The 25,833-nt window shown below is 49.4% G+C and overlaps 2 protein-coding genes across 5 annotated transcripts in view; both read left to right on the top strand.

Moving 5' to 3' along the window:
- The window catches only part of LOC132764002 (zinc finger protein 214-like), a 353,977-nt gene that overhangs the window by 283,228 nt on the left and 44,916 nt on the right, over window positions 1-25,833 (top strand). Inside the window, exon 1 of one of the 4 annotated variants that reach the window (XM_067464897.1) lies at window positions 6,901-6,955. The exons of 1 other annotated variant lie outside the window; for it this stretch is intronic. The gene's annotated coding sequence lies outside the window, so the exon portion shown is untranslated. Of the gene's footprint in view, window positions 1-6,900; window positions 6,956-19,707; window positions 19,916-25,833 lie in introns of those variants that run through there. 2 more of the 4 variants (XM_067464899.1, XM_067464903.1) reach the window with 2 other exon arrangements.
- The window catches only part of LOC132766262 (zinc finger protein 135-like), a 457,616-nt gene continuing 438,685 nt past the window's right edge, over window positions 6,903-25,833 (top strand). Inside the window, exon 1 of the mRNA XM_067464910.1 lies at window positions 6,903-6,955. The gene's annotated coding sequence lies outside the window, so the exon portion shown is untranslated. The remainder of the gene's footprint in view (window positions 6,956-25,833) is intronic.

Raw genomic sequence — 25,833 nt, 5'->3', positions numbered from 1 at the left:
GCAGCTAGAAATGTCAGTGTGGTTCTAGGCTGTGCCAAGAGGAGACGTGGTGTCTACGTCCAAGGAAGTCACAGCCTCCTTTCTCCTGCTTTGCTCAGACCTCACCTGCAATCGCTCTGTCTCCCATTCCCGGCAGCACAACTCAAGGCGGATATGGACAAGCCAGAATATCTCCAGAGACGGGCTGTAGGGAATGTCTAAAAAGAGCTGGGTGTGTTTCGCTTAGGGCAGTGGGTCTCACCCTGTGGGCCTCTCCCCAGGTGTTGTGGCCTACAACTCCCAGAAATCCCAGCCAGTTGACCAGTTGTGAGGATTTCTGGGAGGTGAAGGACAAAACGCATCTGGGGAGAGACCCACAGGGTGAGAAGAGAAGGAAGGGCTTCTTCCTCGGGAGGGGGGGGGGGGCAGCCACAGAATGGTTTTTGGGGTTCATGTGACCCCACGACTCGTGTAGAAAAAGATGGATAGGAATGCATGACTCTCCCCCCCAGTGTGTAATGAGACAGTTCTTAATAGACACGTGTTCCCAGCACACTACTCCAAAGCGTTAAGAAAACTGAGGAGATGGCGTTACAGGGACGGAATCTGGAGAGAAGGGTGGGAGCGGCTTGTGTGTCAATTGTCCTTTTAACCTAATTGCCCGAAGGCCTGGTCCCACATCTACGTTTTTACCTTCTTTCTAATGGTGAGGAAGGATGATGATGACCTAATTTCCCCGCGAAGTGAATTCCACAGGCGGGGGGCCACCACCGAGAAGGCCCTGTCCCTTGTCCCCACCAAACGTGTTTGAGGCAGAGGCGGGGCCGAGAGCAGGGCCTCCCCAGAAGATCTTAAACTCCGAGGTGGGACATAGAAGGAGATACGTTCGGACAGGTACGCTGGACCAGAGACGTATAGGGTTTAATAGGTCAAGACCAGCACTTTGAATTGTGCTCAGAATTGGATCGGCAGCCAGTGGAGCTGACATATATGTGTCATTTGTTTGTCGTATTTTACAGAGGCCTTGCCATTATTGTCTGCATATGCAATCCATCCCCATCCTTGTTGTGTGAACTTATTCTGTTTGAGAGTATCTTTGTATATTAAAAGAAGACCTGTAAATATTTACAAGTAGCAAATAACTCAAGAATCAAACCCCCAATTCAGACCTCAAGTGTTGCTTCCAAGAGAGGAGCTCCTTTACAAGGCCAGAGGCTGTGACACTGTGACCAGGACTCTGCGCTGGAAAGCGGGCCATTCTAGAGAGGAGGGGGCTCCCCACACACGGGCTCCCCACCCCAGCGTGTGCTTCCCTTCCTCTTACTTGCCACCTGCTGTTTCCGCTCTAGAGTAAGAGGCGCTCACAACCTGGGGATCACAACCAGACACAGTGAAGACATCTGCCCTTGCGCTTGGCTACTCTGCTGCTGAATACGCATGCCCAGTGTGGGACACATCTCACCACGTTAAAACAGTGGGTGTGGCTCTGAGTGAGACAGGACGCATTCTCACAGGATGCCTACGCCCCACTCCGCTGGAGAAATTATACTGTTTAGGCGGTATTGCACTGCTGGGAAATGTTTGTGTGCATCCGGAGCGACTTGAGAAACTGCAAGTCCCACAAGGATGGTAGAACATCAAAACATCCGGGAGTCCCCTGGGCAACGTCCTTGCAGATGGCCAATTCTCTCACAGCAGAAGTGATTTGCAGTTTCGCCGGGAAGCAGCAGCCAACAGTGAAAGGACCAAGGCAGTGGCACCTCCGGCCCATTCCCTGTTGATAACCCCATGATGTCCCCCCTGGGGCGTACTTGCCCCACTCTCTCTCTCCTGCCCCCCTCCTCCTGGGCCCTCCTGGGCCCACCCCGCCCAGCAATCCCTCTTCCTGGCCCGGCCTCAGACATTGATATCGAGCTCTTTTGGGGGGCCCTCCAGGGAGGAAGGCCCAAGGACCGCACCAAAAAGGGTCCTGAATACCTTGGTGAGATTTTTCCGGAAGCCAATCCAAGAGCGCCAAAAGTATTTAAAATCAAGTAAGCTCACCAGAGGCGAAAGGAGTCCAGGATCGAGGTGTTTATTTGCGATTCAGCTGAATGGATGCGTTGCAGGAATCGTTCCACTGCAAGCATACAGCATAAAGATTTTCTGGCATTTTTATGCAGTCAGAACAAAGGAAAAACAGTTTGAAAATCCCGCCCGCCCCCTGGCAGCCGGCTTCACGCTGATTGGCTGAGGCTGGAACAGCTGGGAGGAGGTTTGGCAGCCCGCCTCCGTCAGGAGCCAATGGGAGCGTTTCCCCGCCTCGGGAGGGCCAATGGGCGCCCTCCGCTCGCTTCCTGGGTTCTGGCCAATCAGGAGCGAGGAGGCGTGATGGCCTCGGACAATGGGGAAAAGATGATGGGATTTGGGCTTTCCTGCCCGCTGGAATGCGGGCCATTGTCCAAGGCGGGAAGAGGGTGATGTTTGACAAACAAAAGGGTTTTCCTGTCCTTGATGAGTCTGGCAGGGGATTTGAATAGCTGGATCGATGCCGGACCGCCCGAGGGATCAACAGCATCTGGTTGAGTTAATCCGTTCTTTCTTTCCGGGGCTCTGTTGACCCTTCCTCTTTCGTTGGCCTTGCTCCGATGACGAAATTGGGGGGCCAGCAGCATTGTCCACGCAAAATGAGTTAATCAATGGGTGATTTGGGGGAAAGAGGCTTGGGCTCTGTCCCCAGGCAGTTCCTGGTCACGCCGGTTTTTGGGGTAAGGGTCAAGAGGAGAAGATACAGGGGAGTTCATAGGGGTTACATATTTCATATTCATAGACGACAGGCATCATCAATATACAGGCATTTCATATATCACAACTCACCACCCATCCCAACCCCAATCCACAGTAGGAAAACATGTTTATTTTATTTCATATAAAAAAGGAGGGAAATATCGTATTTATTTCATAAAAAGGAAAACTGGAAATCCCAAAGTCCGGGCGAAGGGGCTTGGAGGTGGAGATCAGCCCAAGGTCCGGGTTGGTCAACAGAAGATCGGCTCCTTCTAGGAACAGGAGCTGGAGCTGAAGGGGGAGCTGGGTTGGGTAGTAGCAGAGTCCATAGTCCAGTGCACAAGCCAGAGAATTCACAAAGAGGAAACAGGAACCCAGTTGTGTGTGCTGGGTCAGGAAGCAACGGAATCCATTGTCTGGCCCTTGGCGAACTACAAATACTTGGGGGGGGGGGGGAGATGCTCCGCATCAACATGTTCCATAGCTGAGGCTGGTTTGTGGCCAGAGGATGGTCTTAGTGAGAGAGGGGGGAGAGCGGTGTCAGTTCAGTTTGAGACTCCTTATGGGGAAGGTGCCTTCCCTCCTCCTCCTCCTCCTCTGGGGAGTATTTGGGGGTGGGCCCTGCCCTCTCCTTCCCTCCCGAGGGACCCTCCCTCTTCCCTCCACACAGGCTTCCTCTTGTCCTGCTTCTGAGGAGGGCAGGGCTCAGCCTTGGGACGCTTGCTCTTTCCATGGGCTTCCCCTTCCTTCCTTCCTTCCTGGCCTAACAGGCTATTTATTTATTTATTTATTTATTTACTGCGCTTGTATACCGCAATTACTACTACATTCCGAAACGTCTCATCGTCAAGCCACAATCCGATCTCATTCCGCTGTTCCATTCCTATGGTCAATTGCCAGTCATTGCACTATTGCTCAAATGCCTTCTTAAATAGCCAGGTCTTTAACTTCCTGCGGAATATTAGCAGGGAGGGGGCTAGCCTGATGTCCACGGGAAGGGTGTTCCACAGCCGAGGAGCCACCACCGAGAAGGCCCTATCTCTCGTCCCCACTAGCCGTGCCTGTGAGGCAGGCAGGATCGAGAGCAGGGCCTCCCCGGAAGATCTCAATCTGGGCTTCTTCCTCTTGCAGATCAACAGCTTTGCCCTCACAGAGCCTCCTCTTCACACCAAACTAACATACAAGCTTCACACAGTAGATTGACACCTGAGGCCTTCAACCTGGGGCTTCTCTCACTCTGAGGCCTTCTCACACTGAGGCCTTCTCACACTGAGGCCAACCAACACTGAGGCCTGCTAAGCTACAGGTCCAGCTGCCTAGATTGAACTGCATCCATTCTACCAATATTTCTGATACAGAGAGAGAGAGAGAGAGACTGAAGGGGAGCAGAACGGAAGCCCCGGAGGGAGGGAGGGAGGGAGGGACAGGCTTGGGGATTGGGCTGAGTGGTCATTGGGTGAGGCTGTGGTCCACCTCCAGCCTGGCTGGTCTCCCTCTCCCTCCCTCCCTCTGAATGGCAGGCATGGGCAGCAGCAGCAGCAGCAGCCAGAGGGAGAATTCTCTTGGGAGGCCGGGTCTGCCTGGAGACTGGTGACGCGGACAGCGGAGGCCCATTCCCATTGGCGCATCCCGGGAATTCTCTTCAGGAGTGGCACAAGAAGGAAGGAAGGAAGGAAGGAAGGAAGGAAGGCAGGCAGGCAGGCAGGAAGGCAGGAAGGAAGGAAGGCAGGAAGGAAGGAAGGAAGGAAGGAAGGAAGGAAGGAAGGAAGGAAGGCAGGCAGGCAGGCAGGCAGGCAGGCAGGCAGGAAGGAAGGAAGGAAGGAAGGAAGGAAGGAAGGAAGGAAGGAAGGCAGGAAGGCAGGCAGGCAGGCAGGCAGGCAGGAAGGAAGGAAGGAAGGCAGGAAGGAAGGAAGGCAGGAAGGAAGGAAGGAAGGAAGGAAGGCAGGAAGGCAGGCAGGCAGGCAGGCAGGCAGGAAGGAAGGAAGGAAGGCAGGAAGGAAGGAAGGAAGGCAGGAAGGAAGGAAGGAAGGAAGGAAGGCAGGCAGGCAGGCAGGCAGGCAGGCAGGCAGGCAGGAAGGAAGGCAGGAAGGAAGGAAGGAAGGAAGGCAGGAAGGAAGGAAGGAGGGAGGGAGGGAGGAAGGAAAGGAAGGAAGGAAGGAAGGAAGGAAGGAAGGAAGGAAGGAGGGCGGGCGGGAGGGAGGGAGGGAGGGAGGAAGGAAAGGAAGGAAGGAAGGCAGGCGGGAGGGAGGGAGGGAGGGAGGGAGGGAGGAAGGAAAGGAAGGAAGGAAGGCAGGAAGGAAGGAAGGAAGGAAGGAAGGAAGGAAGGAAGGAAGGAAGGAAGGCAGGCAGGCAGGCAGGCAGGCAGGCAGGCAGGAAGGAAGGCAGGAAGGAAGGAAGGAAGGCAGGAAGGAAGGAAGGAGGGAGGGAGGGAGGAAGGAAGGAAAGGAAGGAAGGAAGGAAGGAAGGAAGGAAGGAAGGAGGGAGGGAGGGCGGGCGGGCGGGCGGGAGGGAGGGAGGGAGGGAGGGAGGAAGGAAGGAAGGAAGGAAGGAAGGAAGGAAGGAAGGAAGGAAGGAAGGAAGGAAGGAAGGAAGGAAGGAGGGCGGGAGGGAGGGAGGGAGGGAGGGAGGAAGGAAAGGAAGGAAGGAAGGCGGGCGGGAGGGAGCGAGGGAGGGAGGGAGGGAGGGAGGGAGGGAGGAAGGAAGGAAGGAAGGAGGGAGGGAGGGAGGAAGGAAGGAAGGAAGGAAGGAAGGAAGACAAGAAGGAAGGCAGGCAGGAAGGAAGGAAGGAAAAGAAAGGAAGGAAGGAGGAGTTTCTGCCCGGAGACCGGTGACGCCGGAGAGGAGGCGAATTCCTATTGGCGGGAGGGTGCTGAGCCTTCCTAAGAGAAGGAAGGAAGGAGGCGCTCTTGCTCCTGATTGGCCAGTGCTGCCAAGAAGCTCCGCCTCTCTCTGGGCACCCAGCCCCCGCGCGGCCATGGCCATGTTTGGTCTTGGCGGAAGCCCAGCGAGAGAAGGCGGCCTCCGTGTCCTAGAGAGGCGAGGGAGCTGCTCACTTCCGGAGGACGGAGAGAGAGAGAGAGAGAGAGCGGGAGGAGGAAGGGGAGGAGCCAAGGGCGGCGCCTGAGAGAGTGTGAGGTGGCAGCCAGAAAGGCCAGCTGTGCCCAGAGGAGGCTTCGTGGGGTGTCTTGGCCCAAGGAAGGAAGAAGCCCCGGCCTCCCTCCTCCTGCTTGGCTCGGGCCTCGCCTCCCATTGTCTGTGCCCGCCCTCCTTCTCTCTCGGCCATTGGGGAGTCAGAGGCGGAGGGAAAGAGCTCCTTATAAGGTCTGTTTGAATGAAAGGTTGGTTAATTCCGGTGGGGCAGCAGGATGGGGTCAGGCTGGGTGGCCTTTGGGGCCCCACCGCCCCCCAGACTCCCTTCCTTCCCTTCCTTCCTTCCTTCCTTCTCTTTCCTTCCTTCCTTCCTTCTCTGGAGGGTTTAAGTGCAGGCTGGATGGCCATCTCTAAGGAGGGATCGGACGGTGCCTTCCTGCTTGACGGAAGGGGGTTGGGATGGATGGCCTCAAGGGTCCCGCCCTTCTCTCTCCTGCCCTGACCACCCTGGACACTGGGGAGGCTTTCCTGGGCTGGGTCCAGCGGGGGGGGGGGGGGGCTCCTCCTTCCTTCTCAGGGGTCTCTCAGCAGAAGCCGGACGGGCATCTGTCGGGAGGGCTCGTGCTGTGCCCTCCTCCTTCCTGGGCTGGGGGACCTTTGGAGCCTCTTCCAACTCTGAGTCTCCCCATCTACTCACCATCCCCACTCAGAGCCGATCACAAGAGGCAAAGACATACAATGTATTATATTCGCATTATATATTACTCTATTGTAATACACCATAGTATTGTAATATTATTAGTAAGGTTACATGTCCTATAATATATATGTTTATTTATAATATCATACTATTATTATTATTATTAGTATTATTAGGATTATGTTGTATTACATTATAATGTTATAAATACTGTATGTATACACAATCCTAGAATCCTAGAATCAAGTCAAATGAATTGGCACTCGGGATTAATCCATCCAGAACTTCCAGGGGTTTCATCACTTCTGTCCCTTCAGCCAAGATCTTCTTATGTTGTTTTCCTTTCTCCATTTTAGGAGGTTTCCACTGAACGTTGCATTTCTTCTTTAAGCGCTTTTATCCCATTGATGTCGTATTTTGGTAAGTTTCCAAATAAATGTCTTTTGCAAACAAGCTCCTATATTTTGATAAATCCGTATTTCTTTATCGTGTCAGGAACAACCAGACAGTTGTATTACATTTTTAACAAAACAGAAAGACAAAACACAAAGTTTGCAGGCTTGGCATTCTCTTAAATGTCCTTTGACCGGTCTCTGGCCCCTTGGAGTGCCTCTGGTGTTGCCGCAAGAAGGTCCTCCCTTGTGCATCACGTGGAAGAAGGGCTCAGGTTGCCTTGCAGCAGGTGGTCAGTGGTTTTCTCCTCTCCACACTCGCATGTCGTGGATTCCACTTTGTGGCCCCATTTCTGAAGATTGGCTCTGCATCTCGTGGTGCCAGAGCGCAGTCTGTTCAGCGCCTTCCAAGTCGCCCCGTCTTCTGTGTGCCCAGGGGGGAGTCTCTCATTGGGTATCAGGCATTGGTTGAGGTTCTAGGGTTGAGCCTGCCACTTTTGGACTCTCGCTTGCTGAGGTGTTCCAACGAGTGTCTCTGTAGATCTTAGAAAACTATTTCTTGATTGAAGTAGTTGACGTGCTGGCTGATACCCAAACAGGGGATGAGCTGGAGATGTCTCTGCCTTGGTCCTTTAACTATTGGCTGCTACTTCCCGGCGGATGTCAGGTGGTGCAAAGCCGGCTAAACAGTGTAATTTCTCCAGTGGTGTCGGGCGCAGACACCCCGTGATAATGCGGCATGTCTCGTTAAGAGCCGCATCCACTGTTTTAGCGTGGTGAGATGTGTTCCACACTGGGCATGCGTACTCAGCAGCAGAGTAGCACAGCACAAGGGCAGATGTCTTCACTGTGTCTGGTTGTGATCCCCAGGTTGTGCCATTCAGCTTTCTTATTATATTATTTCTAGCACCCACTTTTTGCTTGATGTTCAGGCAGTGCTTCTTGTAGGTCAGAGCACGGTCCAGAGTGACCCCCAGGTATTTGGGTGCACTGCAATGCTCCAGTGGGATTCCTTCCCAGGTGATCCTCAGAGCTCGGGATGCTTGTCTGTTCTTAACATGAAAGGCACATGCCTGTGTTTTGGATGGATTAGGGATCAGCTGGTTTTCCCTGTAATAGGCAGTAAGGGCACCTAGAACTTCAGAGAGCTTCTGTTCTACCATCTCAAAGCTCCCTGCTTGAGCAGTAATGGCACGATCATCAGCATAGATGAAGCTCTGTGTCCCTTCTGGCAGTGGCTGGTCATTTGTGTAGATGTTGAACATGGATGGAGCAAGCACGCTCCCCTGAAGCAGGCCGTTCTTCTGTTTCCGCCATCTGCTTCTCTGGCCCTGAAACTCAACAAAAAAGCTCCTGTTTTGTAGCAGATTTCCTATGAGGCGGGTGAGGTAGTCGTCCTTTGTGATACTATCCATTTTCCTCAGGAGGAGGCAGCGGTGGTTTACATTATCATAAGCCGCTGACAGGTCTATGAAGACAGCTCCTGTGATCTGCTGCCTTTCAAAGCCATCTTCTATGTGCTGAGTCAGGTTCAGCACTTGCGATGTGCAGCTTTTGCCTTTTCTGAAGCCAGCTTGCTGTGGAATCAGACAGGGGTCTATATTTTCCATAATTCTATGCAAAATAAGTCTCTCCAGGACTTTGTAGAGGTGGCACAGCAGGGAGATTGGTCTGTAGCTTTTTGGATCATTACGGTCTTTGCCTGGCTTCAAGATGGCGATGACTCTTGCTTTCCTCCAGATTTTGGGGATCTGACAGGATGCAGTGCAGTTGTTCATCAGCTCCAGCAGCCAGCGCCTTGCTTTTGGGCCAAAGTTCTTGATTTGTTCCATCCGTAGATCATCCAGGCCAGCTGCTTTGCCATTTTTGCATTTGTTGAGAGCCATGTCCAATTCAGTAGGTGTAAAGGGTTCATGAAGGTTGTTGTTCTCAATCTCTGGTTGTCTGGCTGTTGGTTTCTTTCCTACTTTGGTGGCAAGGTTGGGTTTCCCGTTCTTCAAGAGTTGGTGTGCTATCTGATCTGCCTTTATGTTGGCATGGGTATTAGATAAATGCGTGAGCGGTGCTGACTTCTCTTCGATTCAAGGCCACACGGAAATCCCTTCCTCCTTTCCTTCCTCTTTTCTCTCTGATCCAGAAAATGACAAATCACTAGCCGTCCCCTGCCAGGCGTTGCTGTGGCCCAGTCTGGAGATCTGGAAAATAAGTTAGAAAGTATTAGTTTCTGATATATGCAATCTCTTTCTGCTTGTGGATAAACAGTATTTCTTGCTGTTTCTTTGTCAGTGTTGATGTGGAGATTGCCTGGTTTGCCCACTCTGGAACATGCAACATGGAATTGTCCTTCTTTAGGGGTCCCTTTCCAATCTTTGATACTATATCTCCGTGTGCGTGAATCATATAGATCTGTGGCTGGATGGCTCTTTGTCAGGAGGGCTTTGATTACGTTTTTCTTGCCCTGGTGAAGAAGGGAGTTGGACTAGATGGCCTTAGGTATGGGGGTTCTATGTGGGAACTTTGCCCCAATGCTGTTGTTCGTAGGGTTCACAATGCTCTTTCACTGTAGGTGAACTATAAATCCCAGTAACTACAACTCCCAAATGTCAAGGTGTATTTCCCCCAAACTCCACCAGTGTTCAAATTTGGGCGTATTGAGTTTTCACACCAAGTTTGTCCAGATCCATCATTGTTTGAGTCCACAGTGCTCTCTGGATGCAGGTGAACTACAACACCCAAATTCAAGGTCAATGTCCACCAAACCCTTCTAGTGTTTTCTGTTTGTCATGGGAGTCCTGTGTACCAAGTTTGGTTCAATTATATCATTAGTGGAGTTCAGAATGCTCTTTGATTATAAGTAAACTATAAATCCCAGAAACTAAAACTCTCAAATGACAAAATCAGGGGTTTTTTTTAGTGATGGTCACTCCTTGGGTTAGTAGGTGTCTTGTGGCCAAATTTGGCGGCAATTGGTGCAGTGGTTTTTGAGTTATGTTAATCCCACAAACATTACATTCGTATTTATATAGACTAGCCGTCCCCTGCCACACGTTGCTGTGGCCTAGTCTGGTGATCTGGGAAATAAAGTAGTGACAAAGTGTTGCTTTGACCACAGAAGGGGGCCTTGTTTTTTCAAAAATTGTAGGCAACTCTACAGATGGCAGAGGGTTCAAATCCCCCTTTGCCCCTCCTTGTCCCCCTGCGTGCCTTCTGCCCGTCCCTTTGCCCTGCTTTTTTTCCGTGCCCAATCTGGCCGTGCCAGGGGTCAAAGGGGATGGTCGCAAGGGTCCGCGAAGGCCAAAGGGTTTCAGAAGGCAAAGGCCCAGCCTTGCAATTTACAGAGTTATCTCATCATCATCATCATCATCATCATCATCTATCCTGCTTCCTGCTAACAATAAAAGCAACACAGGATATCATTTAAAGCCAAAAAACGCACACATTAAAATTAAACATTGACACTATTTAAAATAAACAGTAGAAGCCAATTAGAAGCCTGTTCTGAGCCATCCCAGGAAAGGTAAGCAGGCCCAACCCATCACCTTGTTGGCCATTAAAGCTGTAATGCAAACAATAATGGATCCCCTGCTGGACGCTCTCAGTTGGGCCAATACGTTGGAGGGCAATAAGCAGGACTCAGAGCTGGCCGTACTCCCAGAAGACTGAAGAGCCCTCCCCAAAACTAGGAGGCAAAGTGGGGCCCGCAATCTGCATTTACTGTGAGGAGAAAGCCATGGTACTTGTGAGTGTGATCAATAAACTCTCTGGTGAATTGGGGAACCATTTACCTGGTGGCACCTGGTATACAATGTCCTGATTAGGAAACAAGCCTGGCACTACCCAGGAGACAGCCTCGGCTCACCTGGTAGGTGATCCTCAATGAAACCCCTACAAAAGGGCTCCGGGGGCCAAAGAGGGGCCTGTAGTGGATGCGGTGAACGTGATGGCTTCCCTCCTACCCCTTGAGCCATCGCACAAACGTCATCTTTAGCACTGGGGGTCCATCCATCCATCCATCCATCCTCCCTCTACCCCTTCTCTCGTGTCCTGCTGCTAGGCTGAGTGCCTTCCACCCTGTGCTTCTGCATCCCTATCTCCATTTTTGGGGTCTTGGTGAAGAAGTTTGCTTTGTTTGTTTCCTTTGCATTTGTTCTGCCTGATGTTTCACACCTTTGTGGTATAGGTTTTGTAAGAGTGCAATATGTCAAGGAACTTTGTGGCCGAATGTGCTCTCCATGCCTTCAGGTTCCTCGCTTTAGAAACGTGGGGCAGGGATCGCACTGTAGGGAAAGAGAGGGTCAGGAAAAAATGTGCTTCAGTTGGAAGAAATGAAGTATTTTCCTCCCAAGACTGACCACTTGGGATGGTCTTCCCATAGAGGTGGTCACTCAGGTGTCTGAGTTGGGATGTGAGGAAGCGGGATCTAGGCAGGAAACGCTTTGCAATCTCAGTCCTTTCTGTGCTCTCCATATTTATAGAGCTCTTCCTTTACAAAGATTGGGTTGCAATATAAACACAATCTCATGCAGAAAATCGTGGGCCACTCTCCCCTCTTTGCAGGGCTTGCTCTTTGTTGGGCAAGAGTTAAAGTTCTTCTCAGCAGGCCAAGGCTCTTCTCAATAGGACCGCTCTTTCTCCCTTCTTCTCCGGCATTGGCTACAGCACCAAGCTATTGTTCTTATTGCTCAATGAGATATTTGTGTGCTCTGCTTCTGATACGATTTTCCTCTCATTTCTCTGGCAGGTAACCTCTGAATGAACCTTGAGAAGAACACTTCCCTTTGGCTTAGGTCAGGAATGAAATTACACGGCACTCACAAGAAATAAGTTGGAGAAGTTATATTTCAAGCTCCATAGCTGTGTATTCAAGGAGGAAAGGGAGGATTGTGCTGTAAACAGTGGGGCTTGGTAATTTATTTATTCAAATGGACTAGAGCAAACAAAGACTGAGAAGAGGAAATCAGGAGAACATACCTGTGACCTTCTGGCATAATATTTGAATCATAAATTTAAAAGAATGGAAAATCTCAATTCCTTGTCAAAATCACACACAGGGGAGAAGCGACATAACTGTATGGAATGTGGGAAATGTTTCACTATGAGAAGTTCTCTTACTAGACATCAACAAACTCACACAGGAGAGAAGCCGTACAAATGCATGGAATGTGGAAAGAGCTTCAGTCGGAGTTCACATCTGCATACCCATCGAAGGACCCATACAGGGGAGAAGCCACATAAATGCATGGAATGTGGAAAGAGCTTCAGTCAGAGTGAAAATCTACATACCCATCAAAGGATCCACACAGGGGAGAAGCCACATAAATGCATGGAATGTGGAAAGAGCTTCAGTCAGAGTGGACACCTGAGTATCCATCAAAGAACCCACACAGGGGAGAAGCCACATAAATGCATGGAATGTGGAAAGAGCTTCAGTCAGAGTGGAGATCTGAGTATCCATCAAAGAACCCACACAGGGGAGAAACCACATAAATGCATGGAATGTGGAAAGAGCTTCAGTTGGAGTGGACATCTGAGTATCCATCAAAGAACCCACACAGGGGAGAAACCACATAAATGCATGGAGTGTGGAAAGAGCTTCAGTCAGAGTGAAAATCTACGTACCCATCAAAGGATCCACACAGGGGAGAAGCCACATAAATGCATGGAATGTGGAAAGAGCTTCAGTCGGAATGGGAATCTGAGTATCCATCAAAGAACCCACACAGGGGAGAAACCACATAAATGCATGGAATGTGGAAAGAGCTTCAGTCACAGTGTAAATCTGCATATTCATCAAAGGATCCACACAGGGGGAAAACCACATAAATGCATAGAATGTGGAAAGAGCTTCAGTCAGATTGGAAATCTACATTCCCATCAAAGGATCCACACAGGGGAGAAGCCACATAAATGCATGGAATGTGGAAAGAGCTTCAGTCAGAGTGGGAATCTGAGTATCCATCAAAGGATCCACACAGGGGAGAAGCCACATAAATGCATGGAATGTGGAAAGAGCTTCAGTCAGAGTGGAAGTCTGCGTTACCATCAAAGAACCCACACAGGGGAGTAGCTACATGTCCTATATACTTGAGTATAAGCTGACCGAATATAAGACGAGGCACCTAATTTAGCACAAAAGCTGGGAAAACGTATTGACTTGAGTATAAGCTGAGGGTGGCAAATGGAGCAGCTCCTGGTCAATTTCAAGAATACAAATAAAAATAGATACCAATAAAATTACAATAATTGAGACATCTATAGGTTAAAAATATTTCTGAATATTTGCATAAAACGGTAATTTGAGATAAGACTGGCGAACTCTGATTAAATCATTATTTTAACCTTCTTCAGTGTAAATGTGCTTACGTATCCTTCCAATAATAATAAATAGGGTAAAATATTAAATGTATTATTAGTAATAAATAGGGTAAAATATTAAATGTATTATTAAGAATAAATAGGGTAAAATAATAAATGTAATAATAATTATTTATCGTGTCATCTGCCACCAGAACATTGTATTACATTAATTCACTCCCCGGGGAGATTAGATTGGCGACTTCCCTCTTGTCATTTAGAAAAGAATTGAAAACTTGGATGTGGGACCAGGAGGCATTGGGACGTTCTGGCAGCTAGAGGAAGGACCTGGATGATGGACAGGAATGGACGGAACGGAATGGATTTGTGGAACTCTGAACACTGAGCGTGAGATTAGTATACTGATTGTGTTATGTACTGATGATTTTAACCTGTTAATGGTTTAATTGCTGTTTTGTATGCATGTATAGTTGACATAGGCATCGAATTGTGCCTTCTTTGTAAGCCGCCCTGAGTCCCCCCTCGGGGGTGAGAAGGGCGGGGTAGAAGTAATCGAAATAAATACATAAAAATAAATTTTTAACAGAACAAAAACAAACAGATTAAAAAAACACACATTTTGCAAACTTGATAGCAGATTAAATGTCCTTTGACCAGTATCTGGCCCCTTGGAGTGCCTCTGTTGTTGCCGCAAGAAGGTCCTCCATTGTGCATGTGTCAGGGCTCAGGGTGCATTGCAGCAGGTGGTCAGTGGTTTGATCTTCTCCACACTCACATGTCGTGGATTCCACTTTGTGACCCCATTTCCTAAGGTTGGCTCTGCATCTCGTGGTGCCAGAGCGCAGTCTGTTCAGCGCCTTCCAAATCGCCCAGTCCTCTGTGTGCCCAGGGGGGAGTCTCTCATCTGGTATCACCCACGGATTGAGGTGCTGGGTTTGAGCCTGCCACTTTTGGACTCTTGCTTGCTGAGGTGTTCTAGAGAGTGTCTCTGTAGATCGTAGAAAACTATTTCTTGATTTCAGTCGTTGACGTGCTGGCTGATACCCAAACAAGGGGTGAGCTGGAGATGTCTCTGCCTTGGTGCTTTCACTATTGGCTGCTACTTCCCGGGGGATGTCAGGTGGTGCAATACCAGCTAAGCAGTGTAATTTCTCCAGTGGTGTAGGGCGCAGACACCCCGTGATAATGCGGCATGTCTCATGAAGAGCCACATCCACTGTTTTAGCGTGGTGAGATGTGTTCCACACTGGGCATGCGTACTCAGCAGCAGAGTAACATAGCGCAAGGGCAGATGTCTTCACTGTGTCTGGTTGTGATCCCCAGGTTGTGTAATAATAAGAACAATAAATAGAGTAAAATAATAAATGTAATAATAATAAATAGAGAAAAATAATAAATAATATTAACACAATAAAATAAATGTAATAGTGATAGAGTAAAATGTAATAATAATAGAATACAATTTTATCTACAGTATATATTTTGGGGGAAATGCTGTGTGTATATGAATAATAAAAAGTGGGGAAGACTGACTTGGGAAGGGGGTGAGAAAGAAGGAATGGAATCAAGGAAAAGTTGGAATGGGAAGGAGTGTTTGAAAAAGTGGGAAAGTGAGGTGGAAAGGAGTCTCTGGAAAAGTAAGACAGAATGGGATAGGAAGGGGGCAACTAGAAAAGGGGAAGACTGGCGTGGGAAACGTGTGTAGGAAAAGTGGGGGGAAGACTGAGGGAGGAAGGGAGGAAGGTGTTGTCTGTCTCATCCAAGGAGGGACCAAGCCCTGGGTCGCCTCTTCCTCTTCCTCCTCCTCCTCTTCCCTTGAGTCCTGGCCATGGACATACAAATAAGACATCCCCTGAAAATTAGCCATAGCGTGTCTTCTTGAAAAAGAATATAAGACAGTGTCTTATTTCTGGGGAAACACGGAGAGAGCAACTTTATTTACTAGGACGCAATGGAGCCATGGCTTCAAACCACAAGGCAGGAGATTCCACCTGAACATGAGGAAGAACTTCCTGACAGTGAGAGCTGTTCAGCAGTGGAACTCTCTGCCCCGGAGTGTGGTGGAAGCTCCTTCTTTGGAGGCTTTGGAGCAGATGCTGGATGGCCATCTGCCGGGGGTGATTTGAATGAGATTTTCCAGCTTCTTGGCAGAATGGGGTTGGACTGGATGATGGCCCACAAGGTCTCTTCCAACTCTAGGATTCTGTGAAACGGGATTGTGACCCACTAATAATTCACGAGTTATAACAACGAGGGGACATTTGTTTATTGTGGGTTTTAGGAATGAGTTTATTATATTTAGAAACGGAAGAGTAAATATAGAACAGCATTTAGAGTGAGTGAATCCAGATAAAAATCGGCATAGGGCAAGAGTTGTGTTGATCTGTTGTTCTCTTAGTTTTGTTCTTATTGTGTCGTTGTGTGTTGTTCAGTCTTTCATGTTTGTTAAGGATTCCTTTTCAAAAATCACAATATTGTAATTTGTATAGAAATGTTTTTCTTTCTTGCCTTTGAATAAAAACTATTTTGAAAAAACAGAGTGTGATGTGGCAGCCACAAATGCCAGCGTGGTTCTAGGTTGTGCCAAGAGGAGACGTGGTGTCTACGTCCAAGGAAGTCACAGCCTCCTTTCTCCTGCTTTGCTCAGACCTCACCTGCAATCGCTCTGTCTCCCGTTCTGGGCAGCACAACTCAAGGCGGACATTGCCAAGCCAGAATATCTCCAGAGACGGGCTGTAGGGAATGTCTGAAAAGAGCTGGGTGTGTTTAGCTTGGAGCAGTGGGTCTCACCCTGTGGGCCTCTCCCCAGGTGTTGTGGCCTACAACTCCCAGAAATCCCAGCCAGTTGGCCAGTTGTGAGGATTTCTGGGAGGTGAAGGCCAAAACGCATCTGGGGAGAGACCCACAGGGTGAGAAGAGAAGGAAGGGCTTCTTCTTCGGCAGGGAGGGGGGGGGGGGGTCGGCCACGGAATGGTTTTTTGGGTTCATGTGCCCCCTCGACTGTGGTGTAGAAAAAGATGGATAGGGATGCATGACACTTACCTCCAGTGTGTAATGAGACAGTCCTTAATAGACACATGTTCACAGCACAATAATCTCAAGGGTTAAGACAACAGAGAAGATGGCGTGACAGGGACGGAATCTGGAGAGAAGGGTGGGAGCGGCTTGTATGTGCCCGTCCTTCTCTGCCATGCGGCTTGCTATCTGCCATTGGTTAGAGGCCGTAGCGGAATAGCTAATTATAATGTATGTTTTATAAATGTTGATTAATGTTACGATGTAAGTGCAGGCCAGCTGATGTGTCACCTGAGCTGAGGCGTTGCCATAGCGATGGAACCGGCTGTGAGAATGTATCCAAGTTAGAGAAGCCAAAGGGGCGGAGCTAACTGCCACTCGGCCGGGGCAGGCGTTTGGAAAGAGCGCGTTCCTTTCAGTCAGCGGACAAGAGTGGAAGTTGGGTTCTGGTGTGTGGAGACCCTGAACCCGGGGGTTTAAGTCCTCAGCCTGCGTGTTTACAGAGTCAATTGGGCCTGTTTTAATTAGGAATTAGCTCGTGAGCTCAGGGGAAAGCGGAAGGGAGAAAAAGGCAAGTGAGTGCCTGGAATTGTCAGTGAATCCTTAAATAAATATTTCCTTGATCAGTTCTTTATAATCAAGACTCATGTCCATTTATTGAGAAGAAGATTTACCTCAGAAGAAGGCGGCTGAAGGTATTGGAAGAAAGGATCCTGGTTGGGGTCATCATGAGTTCCTCCTTATTTTCAAAAAGTGCCTTCAGTAAAGACATTTTGAAAGTCAATACTCAGCTCCACGCTCCACCACGACTTTAGTCTCCTCGTTGCCCTGGTTATTTATTTGTTTCTTTCAAACCCTTTTACCCCGCCCTTCTCAAACCCGCGGGGGGGGGGGTAACCTGGCTGCAGCAACCTGGACAATACGGAGCTTTCGGGTCGTAGAAATAGGAAGGCCAACATACAAGGCATTACAGTAGTCTAGCCTAGACATGACCGTGGCATGGATGACGGTTGCCAGAGGCTCATCCGACAGGTAAGATGCCAGTTGCCTCGCTTGTCGTAGATGGAAAAAGGCCTGTTTGCTGGCAGCAGTGACGTGAGCCTCCATCGTCAGCTGCAAATCCAAAACGACACCCAAGCTCTTAATGGTAGGCGATGGAGATAGAGCAGCGCCATCAAGGTAGGTAACGGATGGGTCGGACCTATCGGGCGGCCATGCCACAGGATCTCAGTCTTCTCCGGATTCACCTTCAGTCTGCTAGCACGTAGCCAGTTCGACAGAGCTTCCAGGCATAAGGTGAAATTGTCAGGTATTGACGTTACTCCAGGCTCGAAGCACAACAGGAGTTGGGTGTCATCCGCATATTGATAGCAGTCCAGGTAATGTGTTCCAAAGTTGGGGAGCCACAGAGGAGAAGGCTCTCTCCCTTGTGCCCACAAGATGAGTTTGTGAGATTGGTAGGGGTGAAAGGAGGGCCTCCCTTGAAGATCGAAGGGCCCGGGTTGGTACATAGAGAGAGATACGGTCACAAAGGTAGGCGGGTCCCAAACCGTTTAGGGCTTTGTAGGTGATAACCTGTACCTTGAATTGGGACTGGAAAATAACCGACAGCCAGTGGCAGTGGGAGTCGACCACTCCCTATAACTAGCCCCAGTTATTAATCTGGCTGCCGAATGTTGGACAAGTTGTAGTTTCTGTGCCATCTTCAAGGGTAGCCCCACGTAGAGTGCATAGCAGTAATCCAGTCTAGAGGAGTGGACCACCATGGTCACGTCAGACTTCACGAGGTATGGTCGCAGCTGGCGCACAAGTTTTAACTGCGTGAAGGGCCTCCCGGCCACCACCGACAGTCTGTCCCATTGCGTAGCTGGAGGAGGCCGTGAGAGGATTGCATTCACGTGCCTGCCTAGTGACAGTGTGGTGTGTGTTTTGACTCTGCTTCTGCTTGTCTTCCACCCTCGCTAAGTTGTGCAGGCCTCACCTAAACAAGAGAAAGACTGTCCTGATGGGAAGAAGAGCTGTTCAGTGGTGGAGTCTGCTCCTCCCGGGAGTCCAGAAGAGTCTGTTGGGGGTTCATGGGTTGTTTATTCCTACACGGTCTGATGATGATTCGCCCATCAGCACATAAACATTGCGAGTAGGAGGTGTGTGTTCTTTAGCTGATAAACCACTGATCCGTTGGGTCATGGAGTCCAGCCCCATTCTGCTTCAAGCACCACCACCAGGCACAGCATCCTCCATGGGTTGCCCTCCAGCCTCTTTTTGAGGTCACCCAGAGAGAGGACCCCCCCTCCCCCCCAATCTTTCTAGGCGCTTGCCTAGATGCAACTTTTTTTGGGGGGCTGCAAAGGTCAACAACAAGCCACACAATTTTGGTCGGGAGCTCATTCCGACCCGGGCTGGCTTTGACCTCCTTCTTTGGGAAGGAAGGAAGGAAGGCCCTCCCTCTCTGACAGAATAAGAAAGGGCGGAGGAAAGCCTTCGGGGGAGTTTCTGCCCGGAGACCGGTGACGCCGGAGAGGGAGGCGAATTCCTATTGGCGGGCGGGTGCTGTGGAATGCCCTTGCTACGGACATTAGACTGACACCATCTCTAATGGTATTCCGCAGGAAAGTGAAGACCTGGCTGTTTGAGCAGGCGTTCCCATAATTAGTGCAATGATTGGTTAATGAACACTGGAATGGAACAATGGATGACGAATCTGGAACATGTTTTTGATGACGAGACGACAGTGAATGGGTATTGTAGTGACTGTGTATTAATTGTGTAATGTGTTAGGTTGTGAACTGTTTCTATACTGTAGCACTGGATTTTTGCTGTTCGTATTTGTTGTGAACCGCCGTGAGTCGCCTTCGGGCTGAGAACAGCGGTATAGAAGTAAGGTAAATAAATAAATAAAATAAATACTATTTCTGAAACAGAGGGGGGGGGGGGGACTGAAGGGGGGCAGGACAGAAGCCCAACCCAACAGGCAGGCAGGCAGGCAAGGAGACTGGGTGGAGTAGGCCTTGGGGGAGACTGTGGCCAACAGCCCAGGCTGGCCGCTCTCCCTCCCTCCCTCCCTCCTTCTCTCCCTCCCTCCCTCTGTGAATGGCAGGAATGGGCAGCAGCAGCAGCATCCAGAGGGAGCAGTAGCCAGGGAGGCCGGGTCTGCCTGGAGACTGGTGACGCGGTGAGCGGAGGCCCATTCCCATTGGCGCATCTCGAAAAGGCAGAAGAAGGAAGGGCGGAGGAAAGCGCTCGGGGTGTGTTTCTGCCCGGAGACTGGTGACGCGGAAAAGGGAGGCGAATTCCTATTGGCGGGCGGGTGCTGAGCCTTTGGAAGAGAAGGAAGGAGGCGCTCTTGCTCCTGACTGGCCAGTGCCGCTAAGAAGCCCCGCCTCTCTCTGGGCACCCAGCCCGCCGCAGCCATGTTTGGTCTTGGCGGAAGTCCAGCGAGAAGGGCCGGGTTCCTTTTCCTAGAGAGGCGAGGGAGGCTCGGGCGAGGCCTTTCCCCGTGAGCTCCTCACTTCCGGAGGAGAGAGAGAGAGGAAGAGGAGGAGCCAAGGGCGGCGTCGGGACTGTTGACGAAGGAGAAAGGAGGAGGAGGAGGAGGAGGAGGAGGAGGAGGCCTCCCGGCGAGAGAGAGAGAGAGAGAGAGAGCGGGAAGGAGAAGGAGGTGAGTGAGTGTGGGGTAGGCCTGGGCCTGCGTGGCCCTTCTCTCTCTGTGCCTGGTGGGGTCAGGCTGGGTGGCCTTTGGGGTCCCCCCTCCAGACTGCCTGGGAGTTCGGAGGAGCCCCCTCCCTCCCTCCCTTCCTCCCTTCCTTCCTTCTCTGGAGGTTTTAAGCCGAGGCTGGATGGCCATCTGCGAGGAGGGATCGGGTGGTGCCTTCCTGCTTGACAGAAGGGGGTCGGGATGGATGGCCTCGGGGGTCCCGCCCCACTCTCTCCTGCCCTGACCACCCTGGACTGGAGGGTTTCCTGGGGGTCCAGCGGGGGGGACCTCCTCCTTCTCGGGAGGTCTCTCTCTCAGCAGAGGCTGGGTGGGCATCTGTCGGGAGGGCTTGTGCTGTGTCCTCCTCCTTCCTGGGCTGGGGGACCTTTGGAGTCTCTTCCAACTCTATGTCTCACCATTTCTTCATTTCCGACATCTCCATCCTGCCCTCTCACCCCAAAGGAAGGGACTCAGAGCGCCTCACAAGAGGCATTTACACACAATACATTATATTATGCGCATAGTACAGGATCAGTATGATATATTCCTCTATTGTAGTATACCATTGTATTGTAATATTATTAGTAATGATACATGTCCTTAAAAATATACATTTATAATACCTTCTTATTATTATTAGGATTATATTGTATTACATTATAATATAAATCTTATATGTATACACAATATATTACGTTATATAATTCGCATAGTACAGGATCAGTATTATATATTACTAAATGGTACTATGCCGCTGTATTGTAACATCATTAGTAATATTACATGTATATATGTATACACAAAGTATTACATTATATTATATTATTGGGATTATATTATATTACATTATTCACATAGTACAATATCAGTATTATATTACTAAGTTGTACTATACCATTCTATTGTAATATTACATGTCCAATAATAAATATATTTACAATATTATATTATTGTTAGGATTATATTGTATTACATTATAGTATTATAAATATTATATGTACACACAATATATTACATTATATTATTCGCATATCACAGGAGACAAGGTGGGACTGTCTTCCGGCCCCTCTCTCTTCACTCTGGCCCGGAGCAGCACTTTATGCCCTACGGTGATCATGGGGGCCAAAGGGGCCCCCTCCCTCCCTCCCACAGTCAGGCACTCGGCAGCCCTTCATTCTTCCCCCTTGGAGCCCCCTTCCTTTCCAAAGCAGACCAAAGGAGGGGGGGAAGAGGAGGGAGGGGTGGGTGCAAGGAAGGAGCCTAGTTCGGGGGGGGGAGGGAGGGAGGGAGCCCCTTCCCCCAATTAGGGGGCCAGGGCGAAGAGTGAGACCCGCCTGTTGTGCCCACAGATGGGAGACAGGGAGAGGCTGGCCTTCCACGCTCTTCAAGGGAAACATGGGGAGCCATGTCACTGGAACCGAAGCTGACGGGACTGGCTTTGCCCAGTTTGGAATGCTGAAGACTCGGCCTAGATCCACATTTCCTTCTCTCCCAGGATCTGACCCCAGATCATCTGTTTTGAGCTGGATGATAACCCCACGCAGCCAAATAACCCAGGATCAGATCCTGAGAGACAGGGCATGTGGACGTTGCCTGAGACGCATATTTGTGGTGTTGTGCTAAAAGTTGGAGTTCGTCTTGTTTATTTCCCATGCTATGTGTATTAGTGTAAAGACATGTGAGCCCTTGAGATTTCCCCCCAAGCTGTTTATTTGGGATTATTGTGCTTTCGGTACTTGATCCTCGTTGTGTTTGTGCAGCCCTCCGTTTAGCCTTCTGGTGGTTCCCTGACTTTGTGGGTTTATTTATTTGTCTGTCAGAGCAACTAGTCCATTATATTACATTTCTAACAGAACAAAGCAAACAAACAGAAAAAATACACAACTTGTGAGTTTGGTAGCTGGTTAAATGTCCTTTGACCAGTATCTGGCCACTTGGAGTGCTTCCGGTGTTGCTGCAAGAAGGTCCTCCCTTATGCATGTGGCAGGGCTCAGGTTGCATTGCAGCAGGTGGTCAGTGGTTTGCTTTTCTCCACACTCGCATGTCGAGGATTCCACTTTGTAGCCCCATTTCTAAAGGCTGGCTCTGCATCTTGTGGGGCCAGAGCGCAGTCTGTTCAATGCCTTCCAAGTCACCCAGTCTTCTGTGTGCCCAGGAGGGAGTCTCTCATTGGGTATCAGCCATTGGTTGAGGTGCTGGGTTTGAGCCTGCCACTTTTGGACTCTCGCTTGCTGGGGTGTTCCAACGAGTGTCTCTGTAGATCTTAGAAAACTATGTCTAGATTTAAGTCGTTGGCGTGCTGGCTGATACCCAAACAGGGAATGAGCTGGAGATGTCTCTGCCTTGATCCTTTCACTATTGGCTGCTACTTCCCGGCGGATGTCAGGTGGTGCAATACCGGCTAAGCAGTGTAATTTCTCCAGTGGTGTAGGGCGCAGACATCCCGTGATAATGCGGCATGTCTCATTAAGAGCCACATCCACTGTTTTAGTATGGTGAGATGTGTTCCACACCGGGCATGCATACTCAGCAGCAGAGTAGCACAGCGCAAGGGCAGATGTCTTCACTGTATCTGGTTGTGATCCCCAGGTTGTGCCAGTCAATTTTTCTATGATATTGTTTCTAGCACCCACTTTTTGCTTGATGTTCAGGCAGTGCTTCTTGTAGGTAAGAGCACGGTCCAGAGTGACTCCCAGGTATTTGTGTGTGCTGCAATGCTCCAGTGGGATTCCTTCCCAGGTGATCTTCAGAGCTCAGGATGCTTGTCTGTTCTTGAGATGAAAGGCACATGTCTGTGTTTTAGATGGGTCAGGGATCAGCTGGTTTTCCCTGTAAGAGGCCGTAAGAGCACCTAGAGCTTCAGAGAGCTTCTGTTCAACCATCTCAAAGCTCCCTGCTTGAGTGGTGATGGCACGATCATCAGCATAGATGAAGCTCTCTGTCCCTTCTGGCAGTGGCTGGTCATTTGTGTAAATGTTGAACATGGAATGGGGTAAGCACGCTCCCCTGAGGCAGGCTGTTCTTCTGTTTCCGCCCTCTGCTTCTCTGGCCCTGAACTCAACAAAAAAGCTCCTGTTTTGTAGCAGGTTTCCTATGAGGCGGGTGAGGTGGTCGTCCTTTGTGAGATTATACATCTTTCTCAGGAGGAGGCAATGGTGGTTCACAGTATCACAGGCTGCTGACAAGTCTATGAAGACAGCTCCTGTGATCTGCTGCCTTTCAAAGCCATCTTCTATGTGCTGAGTCAGGTTCAACACTTGCGATGTGCAGCTTTTGCCTTTCCTGAAGCCAGCTTGCTGTGGAATCAGACAGGGGTCTATATTTTCCATAATTCTATGCAAAATAAGTCTCTCCAGAACTTTGTAAAGATGGCACACAACAGGGAGATTGGTCTGTAGCTTTTTGGGTCATTACGGTCTTTGCCTGGCTTCAAGATAGAGATGACTCTTGCTTTCCTCCAGATTTTGGGGATCTGACAGGATGTAGTGCAGTTGTCCATCAGCTCCAGCAGCCAGCACCTTGCTTTTGGGCCAAAGTTCTTGATTTGTTCCATCCGTAGATCATCCAGGCCAGCTGCTTTGCCATTTTTGCGTTTATTGAGAGCCATGTCCAATTCAGTAGATGTAAAGAGTTCATCTCCAGCAAAGGGTCACCGCCTTGTCGGGGCGCTGGAGCTTGAGCACCTCAATGATGTCATGAGCGAAACCGTGAAGGGCCACCCAAGACGGGACGGTTGTGGCAGAGAGGTCAGACCAAGCGTGATCCCTGGGGAAGGCAATGGCAAACCACTCCAGTATCCTTGCCAAGAAAACTAAATGGACCAGTACAACCAGAGATATGTCGGTATGCCATTGGAAGATGGGACTCCCAGGTCGGAAGATGGCCAAAATGCTACTGGGGAGGAGCAGAGGATAAGTTCAACTAGCCCCAGATGTGATGACGCAGCTAGCTCATAGCCGAAAGGAAGGCTAGCGGCCGACGGTGCTGGAGGTGAACGACGAATCCGATGATGCTCTAAAGATCAACACACCATAGGAACCTGGAATGTAAGATCTATGAGCCAGGGCAAATTGGATGTTGTTATTGGTGAGATGTCAAGACTAAAGATAGACATTCTGGGGGTCAGCTAACTGAAATGGACTGGAATGGGCCACTTCACATCAGATGACCACCAGATCTACTACTGCGGACAAGAGGAACATCGAAGAAATGGAGTAGCCTTCATAATTAATAAGAAATTCGCTAAAGCGGTGCTTGGATACAACCCAAAAAATGACAGAATGATCTCAATTCGAGTGCAAGGAAAGCCTTTCAACATCACAGTGATCCAAATATACGCCCCAACCACAGCTGCTGAAGAAGCAGAAGTAGATCAGTTCTATGAGGATCTGCAGGACCTACTGGATAATACACCAAAAAGAGACATTATTTTCATTACAGGAGACTGGAATGCCAAGGTGGGAAGTCAAATGACAACTGGGATCACAGGCAAGCATGGTCTGGGAGAACAAAATGAAGCGGGACGCAGGCTGATAGAATTCTGCCAGGAAAACTCGCTGTGTATAACGAATACTCTCTTCCAACAACCTAAAAGACGGCTTTACACATGGACCTCACCAGACGGTCAACACCGAAATCAGATTGACTACATCCTTTGCAGCCAAAGGTGGCGGACATCCATCCAGTCGGTGAAAACAAGACCTGGGGCTGACTGTAGCTCAGATCACGAACTTCTTATTGCCCAATTTAGAATAAAACTAAAGAGATCAGGGAAAATACACAGACCAGTTAGATATGATCTCACTAACATTCCTAGCGAATACACAGTGGAAGTGAAGAACAGATTTGAAGGACTAGATTTAGTAAACAGAGCCCCAGAAGAACTATGGACAGAAGTCCGAGACATTGTTCAGGAGACGGCGACAAAGTACGTCCCAAAGAAAAAGAAAACCAAGAAGGCAAAATGGTTGTCTGCTGAGACGCTGGAAGTAGCCCAAGAAAGGAGGAAAGCAAAAGGAAACAGTGATGATAAGGGGAGATAGGCCCAGTTAAATGCGCAATTCCAGAGGTTAGCCAGAAGAGATAAGGAACTATTTTTAAATAAGCAATGCATGGAAGTGGAAGAAGACAACAGAATAGGAAGGACAAGAGACCTCTTCCAGAAAATTTGAAACATTGGAGGTAAATTTCAGGCAAAAATTGGGATGATAAGAAACAAAGATGGCAGGGACCTAACAGAAGCTGAAGAGATCAAGAGAAGGTGGCGAGACTATACAGAAGATCTGTATAGGAAGGATAACAATATCGAGGATAGCTTTGACGGTGTGGTGAATGAATTAGAACCAGACATCCTGAGGAGTGAGGTTGAATGGGCCTTAAGAAGCATTGCTAACAACAAGGCAGCAGGAGATGATGGGATCCCAGCTGAACTGTTTAAAATCTTAAAAGATGATGCTGTCAAGGTGATGCATGCCATTTGCCGGCAAATATGGAAAACACAAGAATGGCCATCAGACTGGAAAAAATCAACTTATATCCCCATACCAAAAAAGGGAAATGCGAAAGACTGCTCCAACTTCCGTATAGTGGCCCTTATTTCTCATGCCAGTAAGGTAATGCTCAAGATCCTGCAAGGAAGACTCCAGCAATACATGGAACGAGAGTTGCCAGATGTTCAAGCTGGGTTTAGAAAAGGCAGAGGAACGAGAGACCAGATTGCCAATATCCCAATGCTGGATAATGGAGAAAGGCAGGGAGTTTCAGAAAAACATCTACTTCTGCTTCATTGACTCTTCTAAAGCCTTTGACTGTGTGGATCATAATAAATTGTGGCAAGTTCTTGGTGGGATGGGCATCCCAAGCCACCTTGTCTCTCTCCTGAG

The sequence above is a fragment of the Anolis sagrei genome, chromosome 2 (genome assembly GCF_037176765.1).
Source record: "Anolis sagrei isolate rAnoSag1 chromosome 2, rAnoSag1.mat, whole genome shotgun sequence".
NCBI classification, from domain to species: Eukaryota; Metazoa; Chordata; class Lepidosauria; order Squamata; family Dactyloidae; genus Anolis; species Anolis sagrei.
Note: the sequence above shows the minus strand (reverse complement) of the source record. Positions and strands in the feature narration are given on the sequence as shown.